The sequence below is a fragment of the Diceros bicornis genome, chromosome 26, assembly GCF_020826845.1.
Source record: "Diceros bicornis minor isolate mBicDic1 chromosome 26, mDicBic1.mat.cur, whole genome shotgun sequence".
Lineage (NCBI taxonomy): Eukaryota > Metazoa > Chordata > Mammalia > Perissodactyla > Rhinocerotidae > Diceros > Diceros bicornis.
In genome coordinates, this window is record NC_080765.1 from 35,371,401 (window position 1) to 35,394,019 (window position 22,619).

The 22,619-nt window shown below is 46.3% G+C and overlaps 1 protein-coding gene across 1 annotated transcript in view; it reads right to left on the reverse strand.

Annotated features, from left to right (window-relative positions):
- Positions 1-22,619, reverse strand: part of BMERB1 (bMERB domain containing 1) — a 111,680-nt gene that overhangs the window by 24,533 nt on the left and 64,528 nt on the right. The window lies entirely within an intron of this gene.

Here is a 22,619-nt window from a genome sequence, read left to right on the forward strand (position 1 = left end):
CGGTGTCCCATATAAAGTAGAGGAAGATGGGCACGGATGTTAGCCCAGGGCCAATCTTCCTCAGCAAAAAGAGGAGGGTTGGTATCGGATGTTAGCTCAGGGCTGGTCCTCCTCACACACAAAAAAATGTTTTTGAGATGAGCAATAGACATTTTCCCCAATTTTGTGTAAAGTCTAAGTAAAAACTTGGTAAGAAACTATGTATTTTTTATTGACCCATACCCCCCAATCTCAGTAGAAATCATGGGCCTGATACCGCGAATGCAGCTTTCAGATAACCTCCCTGATCCCTCCTTGTGAGCACATGGCTGGCCCTAAGCCCCTCCTGTACAGGGATTCTAAAGCTGTCATTCCTTTCAACTGAGCATCAAATCACTGAACGAAAAAAATTTTAGGAACACAATCTGCAAGCCCCAAACCCCAGGAAAGGCTCCCCCCGCCCCATTCCCGTGAAGCCTATGGATTGGGCCACTCGGGCCACTCTCTCGGCTCAGCCCTGCTCCTACCAAAACACTGAGCATCAAGCATCCTTCTCAGAGCCTTGAGCTATCTACAATCACCAGCCACAATTCCTGTTAGACTCACTGTACCATCAAAAGGAGATCCGCTTTTGATGATAAGTAAATTAACATTTAAATCAACCTCATGTTTATTCAGCACCAGAGATTAGTGGCCTCCTGTGTATGGAAGCAGGATCTGCGGGCTTGGTGAACCACAAGGAAACAGCAAGTACCCTCTGCTGGATGCCCCAAAGCCTGGACAGGAGAGAGTTATAATGAGTGGGGCTGCTTGCAACAACTTAACAACTGGCTGAGAGCAGGGGAGGGAAGTAGAAGTCTTGGTTTGTATCATTTGCCAATTTCCATGGGGTAAATACTCCCACCATGGCAGGTTTCCAGCTACCAACAGTTTAGCAATGGGCTGGCAAGATTCCTGAAAATTTAAGGTCTCTGGCTGGAAACAACAGGTGGGAAAAATTTGAGGGGTGCCTCTTCAACATTCTTTTAAGTATTTATTCAACGTTTCTTTAGAAGAGAAGCTGAGCACTGTGTGGAGAAAAGATTACCAGCGGCGATGATGATGATGATGATGATGAACATGATGATGATGATGTTGATGATGATTCTTTTAGTTACCATTTATTCAGAATTTACAATGTGCTAGGCATTAAGTGCTTTATACAGATTATCTCAATTAATCCTTATAAGGGTTACAACAACCCTTTAAGGTGGCTACTATGTGATCATCTCTCTTTTATAGATGAAAATCCTCCAGCTGAGGGAGGTTAAGTGGCTCAGACAGGATCACACAGCTAGTTAAACTGTGGAGCCAGGGTGCTAATCTAAGTAGTCTGACCTGGGCGCCCACATTAAGGCGGTGAGGAGCCTCTCCTTTATTGTTCTAAGAAATTCAGCTCTGACGCCAATTCAGCATAACCTTCTTGGAAATAAACAAAAATCCTGCGGATGGCAGGACTCACCCTACTTAGAAGGCCGTTTGGAGACCATCTATTGTTATTCACACATGACCCTTGGGGGCGGGGGGAGTCTCACTCCTGTAATGAACAAAAGCTGGAGTTTTCAGTTGCTCAGTATTCAAACTCTGGTTTTGGGGGAACCCTTCATTCTGTCAGTCCTTATTAGAGAAGTTAAAAAAGGGAGCACCCCCTCTTCCCCAGGCTCGGCCAGCCACAAGATCCTGCCCAAGGCTGACCACTGGGCAAATGGCACAGAGAGGAAAGGAAGGTGAGGCTGGATCTGCGGTGTCCAGCAACAGTGGCCATGGTGACCTGGCGAAGTGACCCTACGGCCAGCCTCAAGAGCCCTCTTGATCCTACCCATTTTCCAAGCCTGGCCCTTCAGACTCCCCTTGGTTCTATGAGCCCCTATCCCACCCCACCCCACTGCAGCCTTCCAGTAAATCCTTTTATTTTTTTGGCTTGAGTCAGGCAGAGTTGATTTCTGTTGCTTCCAGCCAAGAACAAGCTTCTCTCCCAAGTGGCTCCTGCCAACCACACAAATCCTCCCTCTGAGAGAAGTACTGAAGGGATAATTTTCTCCATCTTATGTCACTTTGGTGAGTCTGGAGCACCTTCTATGGATTGGCATCTAGCTAGCTTGCCCCTTAATTCAGTTCTGGACAGAGGGATACCACAAAGAGGGTGTTAAAAAGGACTTAGTATAAGATTTGGCCTTGGGACTGGCCCGGTGGCATAGCAGTTAAGTTGGCGTGTTCTGCTTCGGCGGCCCAGGGTTCACCGGTTTGGATCCCGGGTGCAGACCTACGCGCCGCTCATCAAGCCATGCTGAGGCAGCGTCCCACATAGAAGAACTAGAAGGACCTACAACTAAGATATACAACTATGTACCGGGGCTTTGGGGAGAAAAAAGAAAAAGAGGAAGATTGGCAACAGACTTTAGCTCAAGGCAAATCTTCCTCAAATGGAAAAAAAAAGAAAAAAGATTTGGGCTGTGTTGGGTGCTTTTGAGGAAGGTTTAAAGGAAGTGGGCATTTACTCTGGACTGGATGTTGTCAGGAAGGAGGGAAATTCTCTGATAGAGTGTCTTAACAATTCTTACCCATCAAGTGAGAAGAACAGTGAGGCCAGAGCTGTGACTGGTAAAGAATCAGCAGTCACTCAGATGAGCCAGGATATGGAAATGTTTTGTCATTTTGTGGGTTGGGATGATGTTCGTGTCTTACTTGCTTTCAGATACACTTGTGAAATTGTCTTATTTTTGTCTTGATCTATCACAGTCTCACAATGGCCTTGTCTGAAGTTGGCGATCTGCAAAATTGTTTATATTCAACAGGAGAACCCTTCAGCCTAGCTGCGAGTGCCGGGCCAGCTCCTGCCTGCCAGGGGCCACTTTTTGTTTTCCGGCAGTGGAAAAATTAATTTATATAGTTCCTACCTCCCCATAAGTAGTTATGAAATCGCCGACTCTAGGGACCAGTCCTACCCATTTTTGTCTTCCCTGTGGTGCCCAGCACGGTGCCTTGCAAACAGAATGTTCTCTGTGAACGCTTGCTGAACTAAATTATGGGCACAGAGAACTCTCTGGGACCTGGAACGATGATGATCATGCTCAAGCATATTTTCAAAATTTAAAAACGTGACTCATACAAATAGAAAATGAACACTTGTCAAAAATTTATTTCACTCACGAATAAGGGAACCAGTACGGTAGTAAAGCTCCTTCTCAGAGCATTTAAGGAACTGGATTCATACGCACTTTTTGAAGGGGGGGTGGGGGAGGAAGGAAGATCAGCCCTGAGCTAACATCTGTTGCCAATCCTCCTGTTTTTGCTGAGGAAGACTGGCCCTGCACTAACATCTGTGCCCATCTTCCTCTCCTTTCTATGTGGGACGCCGCCACAGCATGGCTTCATAGGCAGTGTGTAGGTCTGCGCCCGGGATCTGAACCTGCGAACCCCGGGCCGCCAAAGCGGAATGTGTGAACTTTACCGCTACACCACCAGGCCAGCCCCCACAGGCACTTTTTAATAAGAATCTTAGAATAAGATTGCTGGGTTAGATGGAAAGCTAGCTAATAGACTCCAGGGCAACAAAACCATAACCTTTAGGGTTAACTTTCCTACTGGACAAAATCTACAAGTTAACATGTAATTTCATAGTGTCAGTGCTCTAACCAAACAGTAAATAATGAAGTTAAATACGCATACACTCTCTCAGATAATTAAATAATACCCGGGCAGGCCTTTAGACCGATGAATAAATAAAAAGCAATAGGACATATTGGAGTATATGAGGAAGCCATTTGCTTTAAAACTAATTTGGTCTGACTTTGTTTTTCCAAAAAGGCCTGTGGCCTGTTGAGCATGCATTGTACATCTGCTTTAAACATTTACAATGTCCCAAAGGCAAGAATGATGCCCTTAAAGATAGGGATGTAGCTTCCCCCCATATCAGCGTTTCTTTAAGGATAAGCATGTTTTCCTAAAAACCAGGGATTAATTACCAACCTGCTGACCACTGACCTGCTGTGCCAGCAAGAGTATCCCGTGACTGTCGTAAAAGGGATGTTCCTGTCATACTTGATGTATGTTCTTTGTTCCAAGATGGTACATAACCCCTCTGTACACCCCACTTCTTTGGTGCCCTTCCTCCCTTGGGGAAGGAAGCCCCCAGGCTATAGTCCTCAGGCCTGGCTCATAATAAACTCACCCCAATTTTGAGTCATAGATTGATTATGGATTATTTGAATTGACAAGGCAATGCCCAGTCTGACATGGAAAGGACACACTTGCCCCATCCTCTTCCCTTATTTTCAATTTTTAGTTAATTTTTATTTAAAAAGCATAATAAAAGACTCTGGCTTCTCAGGGACACATTCAGCTGACATTTTTCACTACTTCATGGCTGGCACTTTCTCCTGCAGCAGCAGCATCCTGGCTAACATTTACGGAGCAGTTACTATATGTTAGGTACTGTAATAACTTTCTTACATAGCTTATCTACTCTTCACCGAGAAATCCCTATGAGGTATCTCATTCTGAGGAAAATAAGTATGGTACTGATGGTGCTCAGGGCAAGCTGCCCCAGGAAGCACCACTCTGGTATGCGGATTATTTCGAGCTGAAGACAATAAGGACTCAGAGAGCTCAGGAAAAATATTTGAGTTTCCCCTCCCAAACTGCCTAAAGAATTTAAAACCAAAAAATCTGTTTTAGGAAGGGGTTATTATCATGACTGCTATAAAAGATAATTTAGGATAGAGGTTACAATAGAAAAGGCACCAACAAGCCCATCTTATCGGGAGTCCTGTCTCTCTGGCCACATTCTTTGGATGGCCCTGCGAGGAGTTGTCAGACAATCATTTACAAGGGAAGTCTCCATTTGTAAAGGTATCTCCCTCTCTGTATTGAGAAAAACGGGGGGTGAGCTCATTTCTAGTAACTTATCAATGTGGAAGATGAGGCCTTGGGGCTGTATAATAAACCTTACTCTTGTTTACTGTGCTTTAGTGGTACTCTCCTGTAACTGACTCCCCCACCCCCAAAATCCTCCTTTGTCATTGGCTGAAAATGATATTTAAGACGAGAATTTCTGCTATTGTGTTGAGAAACGCAGTGTCCCTGCTTTCTCCCATGTATACATGTTATTAAACTTGGTATTATTTTCTCCTGCTAACCTGTCTTGTTGATTATTTGGCCAGCCAGAAGAACCTTAAGGGAAAGGGCAGAGGGAGATTCTCTCTCTTCCCCCGACAGTACAATCAAAAATATATATTTGATCTCTGTTCCTGGTTCCTGGCACAGAGCTCCTAAGACCCTTGGAATTTCCACAGCATGAGAGTGTCTTTTGTTATTCGTAAGGATTCCCTCAGGCACAAACACCCGAGTTTATGCCAATGAGATGACTCAGGGTGGGGCCCTAGATGGCTTCAGGTGGGCTGGTCACTAGAAAGACCAAACCGGTGATTAGACGGGTGGAAACCTTCAGCCCCACCCCCCACCTCCAGAGAGAGGTGGGGGATGGAGATTGTTATAAAACCTCCTGCACGGTGAGATTTGGAGAGTTTCCGGTTGGTGGACACACTGATGTGCTGGGAAGGTGGCCTGCCCAGAGAAGGCGTGGAGGCTCTGCACACACACCTTCCCCCTCCTCACCTTGTCCTGTGCATCTCTTCCATTTGGCTGTTTCTGAGTTGTGACAAGAGATTTTCACATATTGAGGTGTATGGGGTAACCTCTTGTTCAAAACGGATTCAGCTTGAACTAAAGAAGCCTGACTTATGGCTGATTGAACATACATTGTACATCTGCTTGAACCATTAAAGAATTCATTCTCTTGAGATAAGAATGCATACTACCCCTCCTATACCACTATCAGTAACTCCCATATTAGTCTCTTTCCTGGTCTTCAGAGTCATGCTGACCTGCTAATTTACAACTGAATACCTCTTTGAAACTCTAATGAATATATATCTTGGGCATGTTTTTTAATGTATGTTCTTTGTTCTAAAAAGGTATAAGACTCTACTGAACATCATGATTCTCTAGAATGCTTTCTTCCTTTGTGGAAACTGCCTTCCTGGGTTAGAATCCTCACCCTGGCTCAAGTAAAACTCACCTTCTCTCTCTTAACTATAGAATGGTTATCGGTTATTTTGCACAAATAGTTGTATTCTTTAGATAAACCAGTAAATGTAAATAAAATGCTTTCCTGAGTTCTGTGAATCATTCTAGCAAATTATCGAACCTGGTAGGGGGGTGTCATGGGAACCCCCAAACTTATAGTCGGCTGGGCAGAAGTATAGTGGCCGGGACTTGAGATTGGCATCTGAAGTGAGGGCAGTCTTGTGGGACTAAGCCCTTTAACTTGCGGGATCAGACCCCAACTCCAGGTGGATAGTGTCAGAACTGAACTGAATTATTGGATATCCAGTTGATGTTGGAGAATCAGAGAACTGGTGTGGAAAAGCGACACCAAAGGTCTATTTGATGTTGGAAGAAAACCACCTTTGGTGTCAGAAGTAGTAAGAAAGTTAATTTGTATTTTGGGACCCACAAAATGGAGGCCAGCCCAGTGGCCCGGCCCACATCTCAAATCTAAACCTCAGTTAGCCTGCACTTACCGGAAACACCTGTCAACGAATCCTAACATACACCAATCATAATCCTCCAACTAGGCCCTGATTCTGCGTTGCCTCTCCTAACACTTTATAAAACTCACTCTTGCCCAGCACCCCTCGGAGAGAGTGCTTCACTGCTTGGGAGGCCCTCCCCCAATCCATGGATTGTTTTCCCTTGAATAAAGGACATCAAACTCATTACTAAATTGTCTTAGTTTTGTCATTGGACGGCGGTGTCAGAAAACACCACACAGAAGAGTCACAGAGAGAAGTGAAGTAATTTGCCCAAGATCACACAGCTGGTAAGCATCTCAGCTGGGACACCAGCTCTTACACAGGCAAAGCCCCTGACTTTAATCACTACACCTGCTGCCTCCAGCTGTGCTGACTTCCTCCCACCACCCCCAGAGGCGATATTCTAATGCCCCTTGCAGGAAAGAAGGCTCAGTGTGGTTAAGTCAGGGTTTCATAAACATCAGTCATTTGCATATCACCATGGCAATGTCTGCCAGGTCTTGTGTCTTCTCCACCATTATTTATTCAATATTTTTCTTTACATTGGTTCACTTTTTATATGAAAAAAATTTCAATATAAATCTTTTTAAAGCACTATAAATGGAAAACCAATATTTTTCCTTAAAAGACATGAAAATAAATTCTTAATCTTTTCCCAAATCCTACCTAAAATCATCCCAGCACGTACCCCACTTCAAGAAAAACTGGACCAACTGAATCTTATCAGGTCACACGGCCAAGATCGCAACCCAGGTCCCCTCTCTGGTCCCCTGCTCTTTCAGAAGGCTCGCTTGACCACGCCGTGTTGCTGGTTAACTACGTCAGAGCAGCGAGCAGAGAGGAACTCAGCATTTCTCAAGATGGCTCAATGTGACCAAAGGAAAAACCAGACAGAGGGATGGCAGACGACAGATGGCCAGAGGGCTGACTCCTCCAGGCAGTTAATGATGCCCTGGGCAAGGCTCCCTGAATTTAATCAGAGTGCATCACAGACTGAAGCCGACCTACTCTAAATTGTTCTAGGAGCAGATGGATTTTCCCCAGAACAGCACAAGGCCAGTCCTAGCGGGCCTAAGAGGTAGCGTGACAACTTGGCGACACGCAACAGCAGTGGATAATTACCATCTTCAAGGGGGAGGAGGGTGCAGCGTTCCCTTTGCATGATCCGGTATAGCTCACCAAACTCCGTTTGGAGAAACCTAATGTCAAGCCAAAATGTCAGTTTTTTCGGGCACTTTCTAAAGTGTTGCTTTCAAAGTGAAATTTAGATCTCATTTTAAAAATGGGCATTTTTTGTCGTGGGCCCAAGTCTAGCTCCAAAACTCTTTCATGAGTTGCAGAAAGACTTATTACCCAAGTGTCTCATGGCCAATACAGAGGAGGTACATACCAGGGGCTGGGCTCCGTACTAAGTTCTTTTCATGCATTATTTCGTTTGATCCTCACTCCAACTCTATGAAGTGTGAACTGTGTCTGCACCAGTTTTACAGAAAGGGGACCTGAAGCTTAAAGTTTGTCCACTTGGTGAGGGATAGAGCTGGGAGTGAATTTCTGTACCATCGGGCTCCACAACCCGCCTTATCATTGTTATACTCTCATCCCCAGACCCCACCGCAGCTCGGTGAGGAAGCTCAGAAATTCCATGTCACCCCATACTCAGCTTGCTCACTTGATTTCTTTAAAAAATAAAAACCGAAAAGGGAGACCACATGTTGGCTTTCAGAGGTCAAAAACAGGTGGGCGACGGAGTGAACTGAAAGCAATCATTGCTGACTGATTATAAATGCCGCTTTTGCTTATAAGGTTTTAGAAAGCTTATCACTGTAATTTTCTTGATAAATACAGCACCAGTTTCAATGAAAGTCTTGATCGATGGATTGAGATAATGAATATGATGATGAAGACAACAGATGGCATCAGGATTCTCATACACCACGGGAGACCACAAACATCCGTTTCCTTCTGATTCCAATCACGATTTTAAACCCCCAGAGAGAGAGGTACCTATTGCCGTGCCAAGGAGTCATGCTAACATAGGGCAGATTTTATACCCTCAGTCTGAGGCCAATTTTCATCAAGAAAAAATTGTGGAAAGAAAGGAAGAAGATGCTATCTCATTGTAGTTTAGATTTGCATTTCCCTAATAATTAGTGATGTTGAGTATCTTTTCATGTGCCTGTTGGTCATCTGTATATCTTCTTTGCAAAAACGTCCATTCATATCCTCTGCCCATTTTTTGATCGGCTTGTTGAATTTTGGTGTTGAGTTTACATGGATGGACCTGGAGGGTACTATGCTAAGCGAAATAAGCCAGACAGAGAAAGATAATTACCATAAGACTTCACACATAAGTGGAAGATAAACAAACAAACACATAGATAAGGAGAACAGATTGTTGGTTACCAGAGGGGAAGGGGGCGCAGGGAGGGCAAAAGGGGTAAATGGCACATATGTATGGTGATGGATGGAAACTAGACTTTTGGTGGTGAACACGATGCAGTCTATATGGGAGTCGAAATACAACAATGTACACCTGAAATTTATACAGTGTTATAAACCAATGTGGCCTCAAAATAAATTAAAAAAACCAAAGAAGATGAGCCATGTGTAAGCAGCTGATGGACGTTGGGGTTCTTCTATTTTACCAGGGAAGAGATGAGGGGACATCTGTGTGGTGGGAGGTGGGGGAGGATCAGCCCAGCCGCATTTAAAATTCCCAGTGGCCAGGCCATACTCTGAACCATGAAATCAGACTCTAGGAGTAAGACCCAGGCATTAGCATTTTCTCTAAAGGTTTCTGGGTGATTCCAATGGGATTCTGGCTGCTTCTGAAAGGCTCTTGATATCTATCAGTCAAGGCTCAGTCAGGGGAGCAGAACCACCATGAGTTATGGGCGAGGGATGCATTATAGGAATTAGACCTTCCACAGTCATGGGAGGATCTGGGAGAAGGTCTGGCAGCGGGAAGTGAAGACCAGAGGAGTCACCAGCCAGCCCATCTGAGAAGTCAGGCACGTGCAGCTGGCAAGTCAGGGCTGCAGAGGGGGAGCAGGTGGAGGGGTCCGTGGGAGGCTGTTGCCTTGTCTGCCAAGCATCTAGAAGAGGTGGGGCCGCTGTTGGTCAGCAGGGCCGGTGGTCAGGAAGACAAGCTGGATGGTAAGTGGAGGAGAGTGAGGCCAACTCTATGAGGAACCACTATGGCCCTCGGTGTCTGACATGTCTAACCATGGCGGCCCTCAAAGAGTAAACACTGCTGCTTCCCTTCTGCCTCCTAGATCTCCCTCACGTTCCTCTTCTGGCCACTTTTAACCTGGAAACATACAGGGAAAGGGATTCTGGGAAATCGAGTTCTCGGTGTAGCTACGTTTTCAATAGAACATTCCAGCACAGACCAGAAGGAATAGAAATCCACTCAAGCTCAACTTGATAAAAAGGTTAGTAAAGGTGTAAGAAAATGGGGGAATGGTATTACTTTAACAGCCGGTACCCAAATTTGTCCTGGGGAGGGAACAGTTTTTGCTTGGAATCGTACCTTGACAAATACCTCGGGTAGTGTCCTTGAGAGCCCAAGCATCCTTTGGTGCCACGGCTTCTCGGAAGAGGGTGAAACAGTCCTGCCTAAGATGGGGAGAGGAATTTGTCTTACTTGGAATGGAGGGAGCTGGGATAAAGGAGAAGAGCAAGGAAGGTGCTGAGACTGGGCCCTGTGTGTGGAAAAAAGCCAAGAAGGAACTGCCTTGGTACAGGGTGGTAAGAAGGACCTTGTTAGCCAGCAACGTTAAATGTGGATTTTTACATTGTTTGCTGCGAAGAGTTCAGCGCGACACCTTTCCGTGATCTTTAGTTCTATGATTCCTCAAATGACTGTGGGATTAACATAGGGCTTTGTTTGTTTTTGTTGTCATGGAAATGGTGAAGCTTCTGAGTTTCATACCCACATGGATGGGGATACAGGACCCAGGAAACCAAGCCTAGGAACAGAGAAGACTTGAGAATGGACCCCCCTGGAAATTCACAGACATCACAGCAGTGGATTTGTGATTGTCCCAGGCTGTGGCAACTCAGAGTGGGAGGCATTTCTCCAAGGGTCTGGAGAGTGGACACCCAGGGTATAAGGTGCAGCATAAGATGCAGTTCAGCTGGGCTGCTTGGGGACTGGAATGAGAATGTCATGGCCAGGTTCATTCTCTGCTTTCGCTTTTGCTACTCTTAAGGCTGCTATGCTGTCCTTCTGCTTCTCCCCAAAGGCTGCCCACCTACAGGCTTTCGTTTGCAAATCCCCCATCACCTAACTGGCCCAGTCTCTCCGTATCCCAGGAGAGAGACTTCTGATTGGCCCAGACTGAGCCCATCTAGACCAATCAGCTCTGGCCTGGAGGAGAGATGTGGGGAGAGGCTGGAATCCCCCACACCTAGGGCTGGTTTTCTAAGGATGGGCAGTGGGCCGAGAGGCAATGATTGGCACTGGGTGAACAGAGCAACGTAGTTGAAAGCCCAGGCTCTGGGGTCAGGCTGCTGGAGCCAGAATCCCAAGCCTACTCATTCTTAGCTGGGTGATCCCGAGCAAGTCTCAACTTCTGTGAAACTCGATTTCCTTATCTGTCAAATGTTGCTCATGACACTATCTGCCTCATCAGGTTGCTACTAAGATTAAATAAGGTGATCTATATAAAAAGTTTAGTATTGCGCCTGGCGCACATTAAGTGCTCAAGAGATGTTGGATACGTTAATAATAATGGTAATCTTAGGAACTGACCATAGCATCTCAGCACTGCTATCCCACCCCATCACCCATCTGAAGCTTCCATCTATCACGCAGTTTTTTTCTCCTCTCCTGGACTCTACACTCCATTAGGGCAGAGCCCTCATCTGTACTGTTCATCGCTATATTCCCTGGACATGACACACAGTAATTACACAATCGATGCTTGTTGAATGAATGAAGGAATGATAAGTGCTTGAATATCCTCAGGTGTGGAAATTCATTACCTCCCAAGGTTCCAACTTTTTATAGCTCCAAGAACAGTCACGCGCCACATAATGACGTTTCAGTCAATGACAGACCGCATATACAACGGTGGTCCCATACGGTTACTACTATAGAGCCTATAGATGGTAGTAGGCTCTACCATCTAGGTTTGTGTAAGTACACTCTATGATGTTTGCACAACGATGACGAAACCCCCCAACAACACATTTCTCAGAAGGTATCCCCATCGTTAAGCGACGCATGACTGTATTTGGAAAGGCCTCTCTCATGCTGAGAGAGGAACCTGATTCACCACGGCATCGGTGCATTGGTTCTAGTTCCACAAAGAAGCAAACTCCCTCTTCCACAGTCCTTCAGATGTTTCAAGACATGTCTCAGGCGCCCCCTGAGCCTTCTCCTTTTCAGTCTGTACATGCTTCTCATGGAAGAGACCTTTACTTTACCCTCCAGTCTCTTCCCTTCTCCTGTGCCCCCTCTTCAAAATAAATAACCTACTGCCAAACACCAAGAGCCTTGGCCCAATGTCTGCTCTTACAAACACATCTGTGAATTTCCAAACTCGATTTCTTCCTGAAGGAAAGGAAAGTAACAGTTAATGAGCACTTACATTGTGGCAGGCACCAGGCTGGGCACTTAATACACTTGATCTCTTTTACTCTTCACAACCACCCCATGAGATATTGGATGTATCCCCATTTGACAGACGAGGCAACTGAGGCTCAGAGAGGCTAAGGTATTCGTCCAAGATTGCACAGCCTGTAAATGGCAGAGCTAGAATTCAAACGTAGGTGTAATCTAAGCTAGAGCAAGTATAGGTCTCTCTTTTTATCAGAAGCAACACTGTCAAAGACTAAAACATCTAGTAATGAAAAAACAGGCTGCCCTACCTTTGGCAGAACCCAACCAGGAGTGTCTTGGATTGACCTAACTTGGTTCAAAACCCCTGAGGAGTTTAGGGGACTGAGGACAGCAGAGCCGAGAGTGGGCCAGAATTCCAGGAGCAAAGATCTATGTAACTGATCACTCAATGAATAGCAGCCAATTAAATAAAATGAAAGATGTAAATCAGAATATGGTCTTAATGAGCGACTGGGGCCGGCTATGCCTGTGTAGACCCAAAACACCAAGGCGGATCCGCTAAGTTGTTTTTATTTTTTTCCCTTCCCATTTTTCTTTGAGCATCCAGTCCTGAAAAGATCAAGAGATGGCTGGTGCTTATTTGAAGAGAAATGTGGAAATGAGGCCCAGCCAAGCATCACCTGATGCCGGACTGAGTGCAGAGCAAAGAGCGGAGCCCTCGACCGAGGCCATCAAGTGATACGGACAAGCACTTCTCAACCTCTGCTGCCACTCAGATCTGCACTTTTCCAGAACAAGCAAAGACAGGAGTGGGAAAACCCTTAATTGTCAGGCCGTTGTATGTGCATTACTGAGTGCTCTCTCTCCGTCTCTCTGTCTCATAAGATGCTTTTTCTTTGGGAGATTTCAAAGAATGATGAGAACTCAGCATAAGACGAAGTGATGCATGTTCTCCACACAGTACGTGTTGCCTTCCTGTCCGCTCACCCTCGCCGCGGCCATCTCTGTCTCTGTTGCTGCCACACTGGGAGGCCAGCTCTGCGCTCAGCCCTTAAATGAATTGCTGTAGCCACTTAATGTGGTTGGCTGAGTAATGTCCCTCAAAGATGTCCACGTCCTAATCCCTGAAACCTATGAATATGTTACCTTATAGGGCAAAAGAGACTTTGCAGATGTGATTAAGTTAAGGATCTTGAGATGAGGAGATTGTCCTGGCTGATCCCACTGGGCCCTAAGTGTAATAATAAGTGTCCTTATACGAGGGAGAGAGAGGGAGATTTGACCCAGAAGAGAGGAGATGTGATGATGTCAGTAGAGAGAGATTTGAAGATTCCACTCTGCTGTCTTTGAAGACGGAGGAGGGGACCACGAGCAGGGAATGTCAGAAATACAGCTCTGGAAGCTGCAAAGAGCAAGGAAAAGGATTCTCCCCTGTAGCCTCCAGAAGAGCATGGTCCCTCCAACGCCTCGATTTCAGCCCAGTGAAAGCGAGTTCAGACTTCTGGCCTCCAGAACTATAAGAAAATGAACGTGTGTTGTTTTAAGTCACCAACTTTGCGGTAGTCTGTTACAGCAGCCCCAGGAAACTCATACACTCAGTAAAGTGTCTACACTGCAAGCTGCTGTGTCACACTGTTACTCTGTAGGAATACTATAGACCAGACCCACAGTCAACCCTAACCATCCGAGGGCCAGGCCGCTCTCACTACTCAGACTTGCCAGCTCCAAGGGAGCCCGCGAGATGGGTCAGGCAGTGGGGAAGGAGGAAGATGAATCTTGCTCATTTGTTAAGTAAGTATTCACCGAGCACTGCTCTGAGACTGGCCGTGTGTTGGTGCTGTTGACACCGTTGGGAGTGAAAACAGCTCAGGCTCTGCCCTCATCAAGGCCCGTGTCTAGTGGGACTGACAGATATTGGACACGTACACCAAAGAATGTAGATTTATAAATGGAGGGAAAGGCTTCTAAGGAAAGGATCAGGGTTACAGAGACAGGATCGGACATAGACTGGGAAGTGCTGGGAAGGCTTCCGTTTGGAAGTCACCTTGGATCTGAGCCCTGGAGGGAGAGGGAGAGGGAGAGCTAACCAGGCAAAGAGAGTAGGTCGAAGAAGGGGGTCCAGACAGAGGGAACAGCATAGAGGAAAAGGCCCCTGTGGCCGGAGGGGACCTGGAGTGTGGGGGCCACTGAAAGAGGGCCCATGGGGGTGGAGAGCAGGGCTGGGGGCTGGGCGGGAGCATGGAGGAAGAGGAAAAGAGGGGAGAGGAGGGGAAGGGACGCACAGGGCATTGTAGGCTTTCTCATACTAACACGTTCTGGACAGTGTTTAAAGCGGGGAGCTGTGGTCAGAGTTATATTTTGAGTGCCCCTGGACTGGAGGGCAGCAGAGTGGAAGGCTGGGAGGCCCCTGAGATCCAAGGCAGAGATGGGAATGTGGACTTGGGTGGTGGCCATGGAGATGGAGAAAAGTGGACAGTGGAAAACTATTTGAGGAGGTGAAACTGACGTAATTTGGGGATGGATTGAATACGCCAGGTGGCAAATTGGGAGAGATCAAGGATGGCGTCTGATTTCGGAATTTGGGGTTTCCACGGGATGGTGGTGCCGGGCCATTTGCTGAGTGAGGCAGGGACGGGTGGGGGGCGGCTCATGAGTTTGGACTTGGACATAGTGAGTTTGCTGTATCTTTGAGACATTTAAGTGAAGATGTTATATTGTGACATCTTCCTCTGCTTCCTCAGCATTTTTCCCTTAAAAATGTGTGTATGGGGGGCCGGCCCGGTGGTGTACTGGTTAAGTTTGCACACTCCGCTACAGCGGCCCGGGGTTCAAATCCCCATTGCAGACCTACGCACTGCTCATCAAGCCATGCTGAGAAGGCATCCCACATACAAAATGGAGGAAGATGGGCACAGATGTTAGCTCAGGGCTAATATTCCTCAGCAAAAAGAGGAGATTAGCAAGGGATGTTAGCTCAGAGTCAATCTTCCTCAAAACAAAAAAATAAAAATAAAAAAAAGAATGTGTGTGTGTCCAAAAGAAAAATACTGTGTGATTCCACTTATATAAGGTACTTAGAGTACTCAAAATCATAGAGACAGAAAGTAGACGGTGGTTGCCAGCAGCTAGGGGGAGAAGGAAATGGGGAGTTATTGTTTAATGGGTACAGAGTTTCAGTTTTGCAAGTTGAAAGGAGTTCTGGAGATGGATGGGTGTGATGGTTACATGACAGTATGAATGTGCTTAATACCACTGAACTGTCCACTTAAAAATGATTAAGATGGTAATTTTATGTTAGGTGTATTTTACCACAATAAAAAATTGGAAAAAAATGTGTGTGTATGTTTGTGAACTATATACAAAAGTGTGCTTAAAATACATATAAACAGTTTATGGAATAATAAAGTAAACAGTTATGTTCCCATCATCTGCTTAAGTAATAACCTTACATGACCTTTAGAAGCCCTGGTGTGCCCCACTCCCTCGTATTCCCTCATTCCCTCCGAGGTAAGCACTATGCTGAGTTTATGCTAATGCCTTTTATGTGTATAGTTTACCATCCCTATATGAATGCCTGCACAATTATATTTGTTAGTTTTACATATTTTGACCTTTACCTAAACCTTTTGCTCAACATCATATTTTTGAGATGCATCCGTGTTAATGCCCATAGTGTCTTCATTTTTCACTGTTGTATAGTATTCCATGGTATGACTAGATCCCAACTGATTTGTCGTTTCTGCTCCCTATAAACATTTGAGTTGTTTCCAGTTTTTTGCTCTTACAAACGAGGCTGATATGAACATTCTGGAATATGCCTCCTGATGCTCATGTGTGAGAGTTGCTTTAGGGCAGTGCTGCCCTTTAGAACTCCTTGTGACGATGGAAATGTTCTACAAAAATTTCTGCTTTCCCATTCCTATGGGAAAGTGCTGACTAACGAGCACTTGAAATGTAGCTAGCACTCTACTGAAGGACTGCATTTTTAAATTTTATTTAATTTTAATTATTTAAATTAAAATAGTCACATAAGGTTGTTGCCTACCCAATTATACAGAGCAGCCCTGGGGTACACCCAAGAGAGAAACTGCTGGTTGTAGAATAAGTACCTGTTCATCTTTACTAGGTAAGGGCAAACTGTTTTCCAAAGGGGTAGAGCTGATATCCCTTTATCTTAAACACTCTCCTCCAAGCCCCTAGGTCTTTGCTAACCAGATGAAGTAATCAGATGGAAATTTCTGAGAATAAACAGGCTGAATTAGTCAGGACTCTCCAGAAAAACAGACCCAATAGGATGCATATTTAGAGACTTATTATAAGGAATTCGCTCACAGGATTACGGATGCTGAGAAGTTCCAAGATTTACGGTCAGCAAGCTGCAGACCCGAGAGAGCTGATGGTGTAAGTTCCAGTCTGAAAGCCAGCAGGCTCGAGACCCAAGCAGAGTCGACTTTTCAGTTCAAGTTCAAAGGCAGGAAAAGATTGGTGTTCCAGCTTATGTAATCAGGCAGGCAAAGTTCTCTCTTCCTCAGCCTTTTTGTTCTGTTCAGGTCTTCAACTGATTGGATGAGGCCCACCCACACTGGGGAGTGCAATCTGCTTTACTCAATCTGCCCATTCAAATGTTAATTTCATCCAGAAACACCCTCACAGACACACCCAGAATAACGGTTGACCAAATGTCTTGGCATTCCATAGCCCAGTCAAGTTGACACAAAATTAACCACCACAAAACCCCAATATGGTGACCTCCCTCCCAGCTCACCAGAACGCAGGACGTTCAGAAGAGATCCTTGGACCTAAGAGAATGAAATACATTTATGACAAAACAGAGCTCCCAGAGAGGAGAATTTCCATTCCCAAAGCTTGTTCTAACAGTGAAAGGCAACTTGGAGCAGCAGAAGCTTGTCCAGTGGGGGACATCTCTTTCTCCATTCAATTAGCCCTCATCTCCACCTTCAACCTTACCTCCCAGTACACTCAGATATTCAGGAGGGCCCGTCCATCCAGAACTAACCTGGAACATTCTCCATCCTCTCTCCTCTCTCTAGTTCCTCTGTCCCTTTCCTCTTCCCTCGAGGCTTCCATCCTACCTTCCCTCCCAACTCCTCAAATTCTTGTGTATTTTGTCCAAGACAAATCGGTTTTTAGATCTGCTGCAGCTAAAGGCGTCTCTTCCCACCTGATATGTACGGTGGCTCTGGCAATGGTGACCTGTTCTTAGGAGTTGCTATTTAAAACCCAGGGTGCAACCGGAGTGATGCAGAACTCCCGAACGTGGCTGAGATGTGTCGAGTTACATAAACCACGTGCTTCATTTTGCCCTTGGCCTGAAGCTTCTCCTAACCACTTCAGAAAGATCAGCTCATTAAAGGGAAGAGAAAAATACAGGTGTATAAAAAATTTTTGAAAATAATGAAGTCAAGGCCCCAGGAGGAGTTGGACTTGACGGTTGGGAGCCACTTCCAGCTTCTTGTTTTCTGGGTATTCTCTGGGGATGACTAGGCAGCCCTGATCCCCTGCTCTCCCTCAAAGTGCAGTGTTAACAGTTAAAGGAAGGAAGGGAGTTTTGATTCACTTACTACCTGGGAAGAGCCACCTACTCTCACATATGTCCTCTCTTTTCATCCATTGCTATAATGCTGCCTTGCAAACATTATTGTCCCATTGTATAGATGGGGAAAACTGAGGCCATAACAGGGCAAAAGATTTGCTCCAGGCCACACAGTTGGTAAGCATAGACCTGGGGTTCAAAACCAGCTGAGAGACTCCATAACACGATGGTTGAGACCATGGACTCTGGATCCAGAATACCTGGGTTATATCATTGTCTGCTATTTAGTGGAAGCTTTGCAACCCCGGACAAGCTACTTGACCTCTCTGTGCCTCAGTTTCCTCATCTATAAAATGGGGGGGTGTTATCTGTCTACATGGTTGTAGTGAGGATTAAATGAGTCAATGCACATAGAACACTCCGAACACCACCCAGCATAGCACATATTCAAAAAGCTGCTATTTACAACTCATGCTCTTTCTACCACCACACCCTGAATCTCTGCCAGGTTCTAGGGCCTGACCTCTTCCCACACTTGGTACTTCTTAACAGAACAAAGTTACTGGGGCCAAAGCCGAGGCTCTGGAAATACTGGGAGTCGAGGGCTCTGCTCCTGAAATCTGTCCTTCACACGCCGGCCTCCCCCGCCTGCTGCAGTTCTGACTCTCATTGATCCAAAGCCACCGCTGCCCAGAGCAAGCTGCGAGACAGGGCACGCTATCCCTTTTATGAAAATCCGGCCAGCGGGTGTGAAATGAAGATAACCACCCCCCACCCCCGTTCAGAGGCTGAAGGTGCTTAATTATCTGAAACCCAGATAAACAGCAGGACCAGGATTGTAGGGAGGATGGAGAAGAGCTGAGGTGGGCAACCAGGGGCTGCAGGAGTTGTGCAAGCTAATGGCGTGATGCAGTGCTGGAATTAGGGGGGGAGAATGAGTCAGAGGGTGTTGACAGCCTCCGTAGGACAGGGTGGGGAGAGGCGAGGAGACGGGGCAGCGGGAGGGACTGGAGGTGTGTGGCATGGAAGATCAAGGACAGAGCAAAGCAGGATTCAAGCTTTATCTCCTGGGCACCTGTCACCTGTCACCTGCTACAGAGGCGGTTTCATGATCCTGAGGGGTTTACTGACTCGTCCAAATGAAGCTCAGAAAATTGCCAAACTTCAAGTGGGAGATCTCTACACACCATTTAGCAACTTGGAAACCAGAGGACAAGCTAAGGGAAGACAGGGAGAGAAGATGCACTGGGGATGCGCAGCCAGGACATATGCCCTCCAGGCTGCCTCTTAGCCCTTCTCTGAACCCGACCTAGTGGGCCTTATCCAGGCGAGCAGGTATGCTGGGGTTGCTCCTGATTTGTCCTTCCACTAATAAGCACTTTTTGTAGGTTATGTGATAATATGTGCAGAGGGCTTAGCACAGGCTGGGCCCCTACCTAGTAAGGGCTCATAAATGTTGACTGTTGTAGTTCCTGAGAACCCTTCTAGGAATAGGGCACTACAGCGAATTCCCAGCAGGCTGACTTTGCAAACCTTGACTGTCTAAGTTGGAGCTCATCGTTTTAGGCTCCACATCAATCACTTATCTCCAGAGAAAGAGTACGGAAAAGTCCAACGCTTGACTCAGTAGAATCCTTTCCATTTCCATTGCACTCAATTCAAGATGGCAGAACAAGACAAAACCCAGTGTGGGATTGTGGGCATCGAACCAGGAGTTTGTCTTTGAATTCTAGAAGAACTGGGCAAAGAGGAAAGGGGTCTTCGTGTTGGGGATAAAGATAATAGTCTAGCTTAGGGGTAAGGGCTCTGGCTCTGGGACAGACAGCGTGGGTTCAAATCCTGGTTCTACCTCATGCGAGCTGGTGACCTTGAACAGGTTGTTTCCCCTCTCTAGCCTCAGTTTCCTCATCCATAAAATAGAAGGAATAGAACCCACCCCGTAAGAGTGCTTGTGAGGGTTCAATAAGCTAAAATAAGTGAGCGAATGTACACAACGTGTGTAGCTTGTATGTGACATGTCAGTGTCCTCAGTAAACAGCAGTTCTTACATGCTCTGTCATGTGCCCAAGGTCACAGCCGAGGACATGGGAGAGCCAGGATGACCCCTAAGCCCACTTCTTGTGAATTCACACTAGTTCGCTGAGAGTGGGTGAATCTTCCTCTTGTACTTCCTCACCATCCTGGCCAGAGGAGAGGGAGAACCAGCAGAGGCTGTGAGTCCCCGGGGAGAGGGCAAGACAGAGCGGACGAGAAAAGGAAAACCAGGAAAGAATAACGCCAACGCTGCAGGGGCTGGGGCAACAGCCATCGGACTGGTTCTTGAAAGAGTCAATATAGCAGGAGGCCGCGGAAGTGAGCTGGCACCCTCAGCTGGGAAACACGGCCTGACTCACACCGTCTCCGAGGGAGCTGATGGGTATCAACTGGATTACTGCGGAGCAGGTGTGACAAAACCAATCTCATCCCGGTTATTAGGGCTACAGTCATTGGGACTGTTTCAGCCAAGGGCTGTCACATCCCTGTCACTCCGGGCTTCCTCACCTGAGCCATAAATGCTTAATACGGTCTGAAATTCTATTTCCCTCTTACCCTGTGCCAAGAGGTCTCACGTGTGTGTGTGTGTGTGTGTGTGTGTGTGTGTGTGTGGTGTGTGAAGTTTTGGGGTAAGGATGGAGTGTGAAAGCATAATTTATTGCACATTCAACAAATATTAATTGGCCTAGTAAGTGCCAGGGACTGTTCAACAGTGAAGACGACGCATAAGCTCCCTGCCCTCACGGCGCTTACATTCTTTAAGGAATTATCTTGGTAGATATATTCAGAGCTTCCCTTCCTCTTTCTCTTCCTCCCTCCCTCCTTCCTTCCTTCCCTCTCTCACTTACTTAATAAATAGTCTGGATTCAACCTGCATCCTAGCTTCTGCTTACTAGCTAAGGCAGCCTAGGGCAAATTTCTTAGCTTCCCATTCCCTCTTCTCTAAAATGGAGACAACAATAGGACCCATCTGCACAATACAGCTCTGTAAGGGCCTGGCTCTGAGAAATAGCCAGGAAACTGAATTCAAGAATGATCCACATACATGGCCTGTTAGCCTGGGAGGCCAAGGATGATGGATGAGGCACTTGTCAAGGTCTGAGTGGGCTGTGATCTCTACCCTGTCCATCCTGGAGTCCATCTCGCACCTCTGAGATTGACGAGGTGGGTGCGCCTCCAAGCAAGGCTACATACTGTGCGAGGCTGGGCCTGGGGGAACTGTTATTATCATCCACTGCCATCTGCGGGTCTGTGGGCTGCTAGGGAGACTCCCGGAGGCCTGGAAGCTGGCCCCTCCCCCGGGGAGTGTCACTGAACCCCGCCCTATGTCCTGACTACACTGACATCCTTCTGTGTCCTTCAGATAATTTGATTTATTCAAGTGTCTACTGTTGACATTTGTCCCTAAGTGGTCAGACTCACGGGCTGATGGGGAAATGCAGTGAGGTCACAAGTCAAGAGCTTGGGGCGGTGCGTGGCCCAGAGCTAGAGCTTATACGTTAGCTATTCCTGTCAGTGAGCCCTCACCATGTGCCAGGCACGCGCCAGATGCCGGGCATAATGCGTATGTTTGCGTGTGTGTGCGTGCCCTCGAGTGCGAGCACACACACGATGCAAAGGCCAGTCAATGCGAAGTAACAGTCATCGTTCCCATAGCAGCAAGAGCACCCTCTGGCCCCTTCTGAGCACCTGCTGGCTGAAGGGAGCTCTTCCGTACTTTAAAGCAGAGCTCACGTTCTCTATTTTCTTTCTTTTAAAGCAGGGGGGAGGGTATTATAAATGCCAGTGATGTGTTTTTAATGTTAGAAACAATCGATAGATAAGAGCAGAAGCTTAATTATGGTTTTAAAACTGAACTTAAGTAATATGCTTTTTGAGAACAGTAAAAATCGAAAGTCTAAAAATAGAAAAAAGATGCGCAGGCAAGACCTAGGAAATAATTTAATCATCTTTTGTAAGGAGGACTTAGTACATCCTGACTAAAGGTTATATATTAAGAAAAAGGAGAATAGTCATAAAACTATCCACCAGAATTAATAAAAACCAATGCTATTAGCATAGGTCGCTTCTATGAATTGGGATTAAAAACGGACCTGGAGGAAGAAAGACGTTTAATTTTCATGTGTCTGGTATGTACTATTTATAGACTATTATAATCCCAAGCCCTCTTATTGCCACTGAACTCTCAGTTATTCCATATTTTTTCACCGCAAGTTTGACAGCTGCCTTTCTCCTTTCCCCCGACTCCTTCCACAAGGAGGAACAGCCTTCTCTGGATCCTACACTTGGATCCTTGCTGTTTTTGTCTCCTTGTTTATGTGGGGTGACTGTACCCCTTGCGCGAATGCAATAACTGATGATATTTGGGTCAGCCCCAAATCTCCGCATGTAGAGAGTCCCTCCACTTCACACTCAGACCCGGAGCTCCCTGCTGCTCATTGCTACTTGGGGACCCACAGGCATCTCAAACTCATCACACCCAGTCCTGGCTGTCTCTGTTGTTGGAATCACCCGACCTAATAGAACACGTGGTCTTAGTTGATACTTCTCCCACACAACCAATCCTTCATCAGGTTCTCTTGAAAAACAAAAAATAAAACGAAAACTATGGGGAGGGAGGGATGGTTCCTGAACACACATGATGTACTTGTTTAGCTTATTCCCAGATGAAAGGGAGGATGTTTCTTATCTGTAAAGTGGGGATGTTCTAGAACCTTCCTCTAAGGGCTTCTGTGAGAAGGGGTCATGCTCATGAGGCATTTAGCACAGGGTCTGGTGCGTGCAAAGAGCTGACTCAATGGCAGCTGTTGATATCGCACTCCATTTCATGGGGTGAGAGAGACAGTCA